General features: G+C 35.0%; 1 long non-coding RNA gene and 1 pseudogene across 1 annotated transcript in view; both read right to left on the bottom strand.

Annotated features, from left to right (window-relative positions):
- Positions 1–1974: 1974 nt before the first annotated feature.
- Positions 1975–9858, bottom strand: part of LOC139975921 (uncharacterized) — a 115485-nt gene continuing 107601 nt past the window's right edge. The window contains exon 3 of the long non-coding RNA XR_011795956.1: positions 1975–2064. This is a non-coding gene — a long non-coding RNA (uncharacterized lncRNA). The remainder of the gene's footprint in view (positions 2065–9858) is intronic.
- On the bottom strand, positions 7133–7209 carry LOC139976571 (U2 spliceosomal RNA; annotated as a pseudogene).

Genomic DNA, 9858 nt, shown 5'->3' on the forward strand with positions numbered 1-9858 from the left:
TCCTGTTTGTGACATTCATCCGAAACGATAACAATATACTTTCTGTTTATTCACAGCAAGTGTTTAGCGAGACAGCTAAGCTGTTTTTAATGTGTTATCCCTAATTTAATTGAGTATAATCTGTGTGTAAATTATTGTTATAATACAATAGACTTTGAAATTACCCGAATACCAGTAGGAGTTCACATCCTGGAGTACCAGTACGTACAAGCAAATGTGAGTACAAGGACGGACTCATTATAAGGCACGTTCTTAGCTCATTTCATGATCACATATTTAGCAAAATTAGAAATAGCTCGTATTTTAGTGAAATAAGGGTGTTAACCGTTATGAGGTGATGGTTCCTTGAGTGGACGTCCCGAAGTGTATCACCGAACCAAGGTAAAAATACCTGACCGTGTTTCTTACAATTGTCACGGGAAGCTTAAAGTCGACATATAGGTCATGACATTATACACTAATAAAATAAACAACGTATTGTCGGGTTTTTAGATAACGAACAGTTCTAGCGATGCCTCCCTGCGAGATTCGTCTCGCTTGGTGTGTTACTTATAAGGATGTTAATTACTCCCGTGTGTTTCCTAACTTCAAATGTAATAGCTTTATAGAATCTTATCGATCTTTCTTACTATAAAGCGTGTGAATTTTGACTAAAATTGAACGCTGAAAGATGTGATCTTCACCGTCGTGATTCCAAGCCAACGGGAAGGAAACTCTTTTAACGAGGTTTGAAGTATTTGATAAATTAGATCTCTCTCTCTCTCTCTACGGCTCAAGAAATCCGATTTAATTGGAAAAGAAATAGCTATATTGCTTTTTACCCTCACGGCACACCGTAAGGAGTGATGACGTCACTCCTCTGCGTTATCGAGACAACTTTTCATATTACACCTCATCTTCAAAAAAAGGGCGAAATGCAAGGGAGGAATAATTACATACATTGTACAGACCTGATGCGAGGACATCAAATCATAAAGCATATTAAAGGTGATTGCAGATTTAATCCTGGTTTTTATACCTTGTATAATATTATAGAACCCACTGGATTGTACAACTCCCCAAATACAGCTATGTAAAATCTTATTCGGCTTGGTGGGACATTGTGAAAATTAATTTCAGGAGGGGACGCTGCCATACCAGAGTCAATGTTATGTGACGTCGCAGTTGCAGTTATAGGTACAATGTCTTCCCTTTTTGCCCCCCCCCCCTTCTTTTCATATTCTCATTGTTACAATTATCAGTGGTATCAAATGCCCGTGCACAACCAGCCTACGTTATGTTAGAAACTTCATCACGGTAGTTAAAAATGTACAATCCACCATGTTAGCCAGGGAAATAAACCGATAGAATAATAAAGATATATATATATATATATATATATATATTACTTTTTGACTCTATGTTATCTCTGTGGCTCTGTGTCACACATAGTGACTCTATGTTTTCATTTGGGATTTGTTCACGCTTGAGTCTTTGATCCGGTATATGCCACTCGAATAGTTAAAGTATGATATATCGTAAATTATTGTGAGCTTTTGGGGAGTTGGTTTAATCATTAACGTGTACGTCGTCACTAAGATTAGTTTGTTATAGTTGATGAATTTGCCTCTTCGATGTTATCATAAAGGAGCTTGTACAGACTCCTTCAGCATATTTATACATAATATTGCGGTACTTATACCAGAATCACGTGCTAAGTTCTTTTTAAAGCACATGGTCTGCGTAACTTTTGTCTCCATGCTGAATATATTGACTTAAGTACAAAACTGTACAATTCTTTCTTTAATTTGTTGCAGCAGATACAACGTCACAATGGGTTAAAAAATCAACAAGAGTAGAAAAAGCATGGACTTTGCAGATTTCATCCAAACCAAATTTGGTTAATCTGACCTGAATTTGTACAAGTAGCTTGTGCATTAGTACATTTGTACGTCTTTAAATTTGGGTTAGAACTGCTTATTTATAACCACTTACCTCAAGTTTTGAGATCGCTGTCACGTGATTGGGTCTAATCGTGGTCGTAGATCCTCACTGACAATTTCTTATGATTGTTTTGTTGATGGACTACTAACGATAAGAAGAAGACAAAAAGAAGAAGAAGAAAATTAGTATAAAAATTAGCGTATAGGAACGATAACATCAACATCATGATCCTTTTAAACCTACCGTTCAAAATTTACACAGATTCTTTAGCCTAACCATTTAATGTTTGGTCGACTATCTGTCAATATGCTGATAACCATCACATTTTGCTCAGATCTCTTCGAATGTTATTTAATGTTATTCAAATGAAATGTTCGAAAGGAACAATTTTCATGAAGCGAAAACATTTCCGAGATAAGAATAGTCCAACACCCGAAATTTGCCCAAAAAATCTATATCGTATTGCTGACTTTTGCTTTCATTTATTTCGATATTTAAAGTTGACAAATATTCAAAGCAAGTAAGGTTTTAATATAGCACGATTTTTCTTCTTCTTCCGGTTGTCTGCTCATTGACTTTTTTTGTGTGTGTGCGTGTGTGAGGGGGATTTTCAGTTCCTACGTCTCTATACGTGGTAGAGTCGCCCCCCTGAAAACGCCCTCTCGTTTGGATAAAGCACCGATCTCAAAATTCTGGAATCGTCTGAGAATTAACATTGCAGACGGTATATTTAAACCTGAAAATGGATGACATTTTTCGTAACAATGACTTCTTCGTGAATCCATACCAAATTATTGAGAACGAGGTGACATTATTTTGAAATCCCTCCAGGTTATTGACAGTTACGTGGCATGAGTTTGTCACTTAATGAGGTATATAAGGAGAAAAGCAGTCGTCATGGTACAGTAGATATGTGTGACAGTGGGTGGAGGTGTGGAGGGACGTGTGTATATATATATATATATATATATATATATATATGACACACTAAACCATGGTATACGTTGCTGTTGCAGTCCCGAGTTTTCACCTCATTACAATAATAGAACTATACACTGACAGTTTGCCAAAACTGTGGGATACCGCGGGAACCTTCGATAACATGAGACCAGCTAGTATTGAAGGGGGGGGGGGTCAGAATGTAGACCATGCCATCTGTGTTATGAAAGATAAAGACATAATAATTAGGATAAAAAGCGACAAACACAACAGTGAAGTGTGATAGCTTCAGAATGATTTAATGCTCTCCTTTGATTAACCATGGGAGATTTAAAGGTCTACGGACATCTTTATGAACAACATTGTCCTAATCACTATAAAACGCATGATAACTCATGAAAATAGCTGCAACAGTCTCCCATCAAAATCCATTAAAGATTGACCATTTTGAAAGTATTTTCTCAATTCTAGTTTTATTTATGAATGAACATTAGCTAATTATGCAAATTTGATGATGTGAAGGGGGAGTGACTGCCTAATTTTCTGTAATGTTATCCCCTTGTTTTCAGAACCTACATATCAAGGTCAAGATTGGCTAGATGTCCCTAGTACTTTAAAACTGCAATTTGGTCAAAAAACTCCTTCTTGTCCCCCCTTCCCCCCTTGGGGTGGCTTCTTTCCAGGAATCAGTCTTAACTTATGCATCGATGAATCAGGGGGTTAAAAACTCCCTATAGCTGAATTAACTCCCAATAGAATTTTAATCTGTTCCTTTCAAAGTAATGCAGGGGGAAAAAAAGATTTCTCGATTGATTATCCAAATCTGAGAACTTTTTTTTTTGTCCTCTTCAATAAATATCATTCTCCACACAAAACAACCGTTAGTTATGGGTTACGCATGCATGATGTACGATAAACTCATTATTGCCAGTACTTTACACTTATAGGTGTCGATTTTTGTAATTATTGGCGAAGGACATTCGCATGTGTTAAACTTTGCAAGAGGTATGCGTCAACGAACGGCAGTTTTATGCTTAAAGCGTTTAGAATTATATCGCCCTCGGAAAAATCACAGACAAATGAACTTTTCTTTCTGTGAAATGACAACTTCCGCGATTTATACCGAAAAAAATCTCTAATCTTTGTTGATTGCTGGTGTAGCTCTGTATACAAACAAAAGTGTGTGAAAGATTCGCTCGGAGATATGAGAAACTTACAACTGAATTATGTTATATTTCCCAATAGAACACCCCCGCAGTAATTTATTTCCGTGTTATTAACTTAACGCAAAGATTCAAGTATAAATTAGTATTTAATTTTTCGTTAGAGAGATATACTATTTGCTTGGCTTGTCATGTTTTATTTCTAAATTGTAAGATTAAAAGAAATTGATTTTTTTGAAGGTCTCCTTTGATTTGTGATTATTACTATCATGAAAGATGTCTGGAGGACGAAATTATATATATATATATATATATATATATATATATATATATATATATATATATATACATATACATATATATATATATATATATATCACACCTGTTCACTTCTGTCGTGAAACGTGTCAACTTGAAATGTTGGTAACTCGGAAATGGTACGTAGGAATTGACGCAATATTCACCGGGATGCATATGTAGTACGTGTTCCCCTCACATTTATCCAAATATTAAATATTTCCTCTGAACTATCCTTTAAAGTTAAACTTTGTTGTCTGGCACAGAGCTTATAATGAAGAGGTTGGGGGGGGGGGGGGTCTACTACATTTAGAAATAATCTCCGCAGCCAGTTTTTCGCAATATAAGAGATTATGCTAGTCCAGGCGGGAATAAACAAAACTTTTGGTATAGGTTCGGAAAGATTGCACACCAGAAGACGATGATTGTTGCTTGCTTTAACAAAACGTGTTTAAGAGTGTTACGTGCTTCGTGTACTTTTCTAATCACGAGATAATATGATAATTTATAAGCCAGAAAGGAAGCCAAAATCACGAATACCCTTTTGAAGATGGCCTTGGGATTAGTTATACATTGCTGATATGCGCTATGTTATGATTAATTGAAGATTACCATTGCATGTCACGTATTTCATTATCTGATATTCCTTTTCAAAAATAAATTGCATTTTGAAATGATTATGTTTGGCAATGGTTCTTCGAACGAAAAATGTTATTAATGACGTAAGCTTTCTCTGCCCTGCAGACGCAATCGATACAATATAAATGTGATGGTGCGTTTTAAATGTTTATTGTCAAATAATTTGTCAAAATATTATAATAAAATACCTTTGAAACAAAGAGAGGAGGCTCATTAGTTAATGAAAGTGGCTGAACTATCAAATCTAACACGAAGACTTGTAAATACACACACACATTCACACAAAAAAGGTAAGAGTTCGCAAGAGTTCGTTCAAGAGAGGCAAGAGTTCGTTTAAGTTCGCAAACTTTGGCTTTTTTCGTCGTTCAACTAAGACGTAGTTGTATTAAAGATCTGCCAAACGTCACCATTTCAAATGTTAAAAAAAAAAACTGTAAAATTCTGAGATCACATGCACTTAAAGGTCTCGTCATTAATTTTGCGTTGTATCTGAAAGCAGACTGTTATAAGTGAGTGTGTAGGTATATATAATAACACGGTAGGGTGGACCTGTGTACTTAGGGAAACACGAGGAGACGAGCAAGCAGTAAACACATCTGTACACATGTTCTGTATTGTATACTGTATATGGATCGTTCATTTATTCTCCCATTCCAGAATTAACAGATGTTGTGATGCATTCTGGGATTTGTTTAAGATCGACCCTATGAATAATTCATGAGATGAATCCACCTTATTATCATAGTTAGTCTCCATTGTAAGGATAGAAAATGCATTTCCATAAACAAAAAGAACATACTTCCTACGGATATATCCTTCACAGACAAGAACATTTTTTATGCATATTTCCTAGCGAGGGTGTGGATATGTATCTCATTATAACACAGACATTTGTTGCATAAATATAGTCACAACCGTATATTCCTATTGGAAGCTAACAACCTCTTGCACCGTTGCGGATTTCGATAAATATGACACGGACTCAACAATAAGCTTTCATTGGTGCACGTTGCAATATTATTTAACATAAATATTTTAGTCCAACTTTTCCACACAGCTAAAACAAAACTCAAGGTCCCTTGCAGCTACAACTGACATTGTTTGAAAAATACTAGGGAGCAATAGGCTACAGAAAATCACAATTTTTTTTAAAAAACGATTTTCAGTTCTATTTCGAATGAACAACATTTATTAGCTATACTTATATGTATTCAATAATTATTTCTATGTAAAAAAAAAATAAGGGACTGATGGGATATAGGGTTCCGATGTTCCTAAATACCTTTTATTAATGTGCAAAAAGACGTTATTTTCGCTTTTAATTAATAAGCGTTAGATTTGTAGATTTTTAAACCAAGTTTTCAAGGATTAGTGACCACACTAGAAATAAGATACGATAAGCAGCCATAAGAAACACTCGAAAAACCTGAGCGGTCAATTTAGGATTCTTTGCCCGATATGAAAATTCCTGCAGCCGTTGGATAAGTTGGGACTTTTAAACCAGAGTATGAGGTATATTGTTATAGGAGTCAATGCCTTCTTTAAAGAGCTGAGGATAGAATTTCATGACACTGGACTGATATAGGGCAAGTATGGAAATTATAAGCCCTGCAGGTTTCTGCAATCCATTCAGTTTCAGCTTTGTTTCCTTTTTAATCCTCATAAAGGTGGTAGAACCTGAAAACGTTTGTCATAAACGAAAAATTAAATTGATGACGCCGTTGTAAAACTAGAAATAGCATAGATATACTGTTTGATGTTGTTTGTTTGAAACTATATACAACTAAAATTGCCATGATTTTGAAGAAAACGGTATTCTGTCAATTTTTGGGAATCAACTCGGTTTCTGCTATTATTACCAGACGAATAACTATAAGTAGTTATAGCATCCAAATGCAATACCTTTATTGTGAGAAATTGAGTACATATATGCGCAGTTACACATATCGGGATGAAGTTAATATTTGAAGAAAATTAATATTCGAGTGACTACTTTCTAAGTTTTTAATTGGCTCTTCCAGTCAACTACAAAACATTGATGTCATTTTAGGAGATACTTTTAAGAAAAATTCGCACAGGAAAGAACCTGGGCACGAAAACCAAACTACCGAACGACTGATCCGCTCTCAAGCCCAGTCCCCTTGCATCGGGACTGTGACTGTGTGATCATCGTCAGGTGTGCATCACCATTCCCCTCGAAAGGGAACAGATACTACACATGATCTTAGCCAAATGGCCGAGAAGCAATTTTAGGAGAATTAACAACAGACTACTTGCTCAGTTGATAGGTGACATTTTTACGAGCAAATAATGAGTGTAGCTATATTATTACATCATACAAACAAATAGGAAAGTTATTAACCGAAACACCGATAAGAAGCTGTATCTGATTGGATAAAAGAACTTAACTTTTGGAACACATCAATTAATTAAAAATGATATCGAAAATGCCTAAAATTACTTAATGTTTTGCCTTCCGTCATCCATTTTAAAGTTGTGGTCGGTGTGTCAATAGGGATGTAACATTATGTGTACATATTTTTTATTTGATAACACGTATAGTCTTGTTGGGGTTTTATTCCGTTACCATTTCACGAAGTTAGTCTTTGTACCATGAATTTGAATTCTTATTGCAAGACCTGGCTCCTCAGTATACCATACAAGACAACTCGTGTGTTTACTCAGAAACGGCCCCCTCAGTGTAAACCATTCAAGACATAGCGTGTGTATGCACAGAAACGGTCCCCTCAGTATAAACCATGCAAGACCTAGCGTGTGTATACACAATAACGGTCCCCTCAGTATGTACCATGTACGGCATGACGTGTGTATACACAGAAACTGTTTCCTCAGTATAAACCATGCACGACATGACGTGTGTATACACATAAACTGTCCGCTCAGTTTAAGCAATGCAAGACCTGGCGTGTGTATACACAGAAACTGTCTCCCCAGTATAAACCATTGCTTAATACGATACATGGTCATGCAGTTAGACCGTTGGAAGCTTGCGGTTACAACAAAAACCATATGTCACTTCGGCCAGTTCAAAACCAGTAGTTGTATCGTCTAAACACTGTAACGTCAAATTTAAGGCAATTGATACCCAATTTACCCATTTTAACTAGTACAAATGTTTCTATTCTGTTATTTTAATTTTTGCTTCAAAGCACTAGTGTTTTACAGTATGAATATATTGCTTCTATCAGATAACGGCAAGGAACAGTTCATATACTGCCAGTACAAAAATGTCGAAGTATGATATGGGTGAACAATATAGACTGGTACATTAGAATACGAAAATTGTCCCATCTGGCTGGCCAATTTGACCATAGATCACATCACATTATAGATTGACCATGGTAAGTTTAATAACTACCATATAAATATTTTCTTATGATTAATGCCACTGTTCCATATTTTTGTACTTAAATAAAATGGCTAACTATAACGTACATCCGAGGTGCCTTAGCGCTGCTTACAAAAATCCCGAAGAATCAATAACCACGGATGGAATGATTAGAATTTTCGTAACCACACTTTTCTAAACTGGAGTTGCAATAATATCAACACTTTTTCATCTGTTTTATTCGTTTCACATCTATGAATATTCTGTTTAGTGTTTACTACGACACTGCCCGTTGCACACCATACAGCTAGGCTAGGTAAAATATATATCTATATACCGGTAGGCTAGGGAAATTCAATGTCTAGGCATAGGAAATGAACCAGAACACTGCTCTTCGAAGTGCCTTATACCGTACAAGCGCATACTTTATGTCACCAATGCTTATTGTTTATTGGGCCGTGGTAAATCTAGCGCCGGTTTCTCTGTCGTGAAAAACCTGTTTAAATAAGTATAACAACTAATTTAGATATGAAAAAAATATTACAAGTTTAAATTGAAAGTACGTCTTCGTGCATTTACCTCACTTAATAAAGAATGATGAAGAAGAATAAATGGATATTTCGACTTACGCTCGACAATTTTTGATAACTCCCACATTATTTTCACTTTTTGTTATTAAATTTAGATTTGCAATTACCAGTGGTTTCATAGTACTTTTCTTAGTTGTTTTCTCCCAACATACAAATGTCAAATTCTCCTTTTTTTCCAATCACGAGTAAAAGCGCAAAATAATTTGCAGTCATATGAATTCTTCATTGTTTCTCCATGGTAACGCACTTCTATTACTTCACTGAGCTTGCTTAAAGCAGCCTACACGGTTTGTTTAGGTTTTGAACATTGTTAATTACATAATTTTGTTGATACAATGTTTAGAATACTGAAAGTTTAAAACAAAAATTCCTGCATTTTCTTACCATATTCTTCTTATATGATAATAATAATAAATAATAATAACGATAAAAATAATAATAAAAATAAAATAATAACCATATTTGAAGACGCTGTTTTATCATTTTTGCCAATACTAACGACCTATAAATTCATGAATATATAATTTCAGTGTAATAAACAGCAAACGGTTAGTAAAACTTCATCTGGAATATCTGACTTTTTTTGGGACAAATTAACACCTTACAATTAATATTTTGCTTTTTGCCAGTCGGTCAAATCTTAATAGAAAAGGTACTACAAATAAACACTTCTGCAAGATAATATATATAAACATTAGTATCTTTTTTTAATTGCTGTTTTTGTGATTGTTGTTGTTAAGACGGAATAGGAATAAGTAACTTAAGTCATTTCGCGTTTGTTTTCCAACTTCAATGCAAACGTTGACTTCTTTTTAAAGGAGCTTATAGTAGGCTATTATCTTCTTTTTGACACGTATGTGTTTACTGTATGATTAATATATCTCTATGGTGTGATTCGTGCAGCAGAAGGACACCTTTATACCACTGCTTTTAAAGTTTAATCCAATACACCTTTTTC

This window comes from Apostichopus japonicus, chromosome 11 (assembly GCF_037975245.1).
Source record: "Apostichopus japonicus isolate 1M-3 chromosome 11, ASM3797524v1, whole genome shotgun sequence".
Classification (NCBI taxonomy): Eukaryota; Metazoa; Echinodermata; class Holothuroidea; order Aspidochirotida; family Stichopodidae; genus Apostichopus; species Apostichopus japonicus.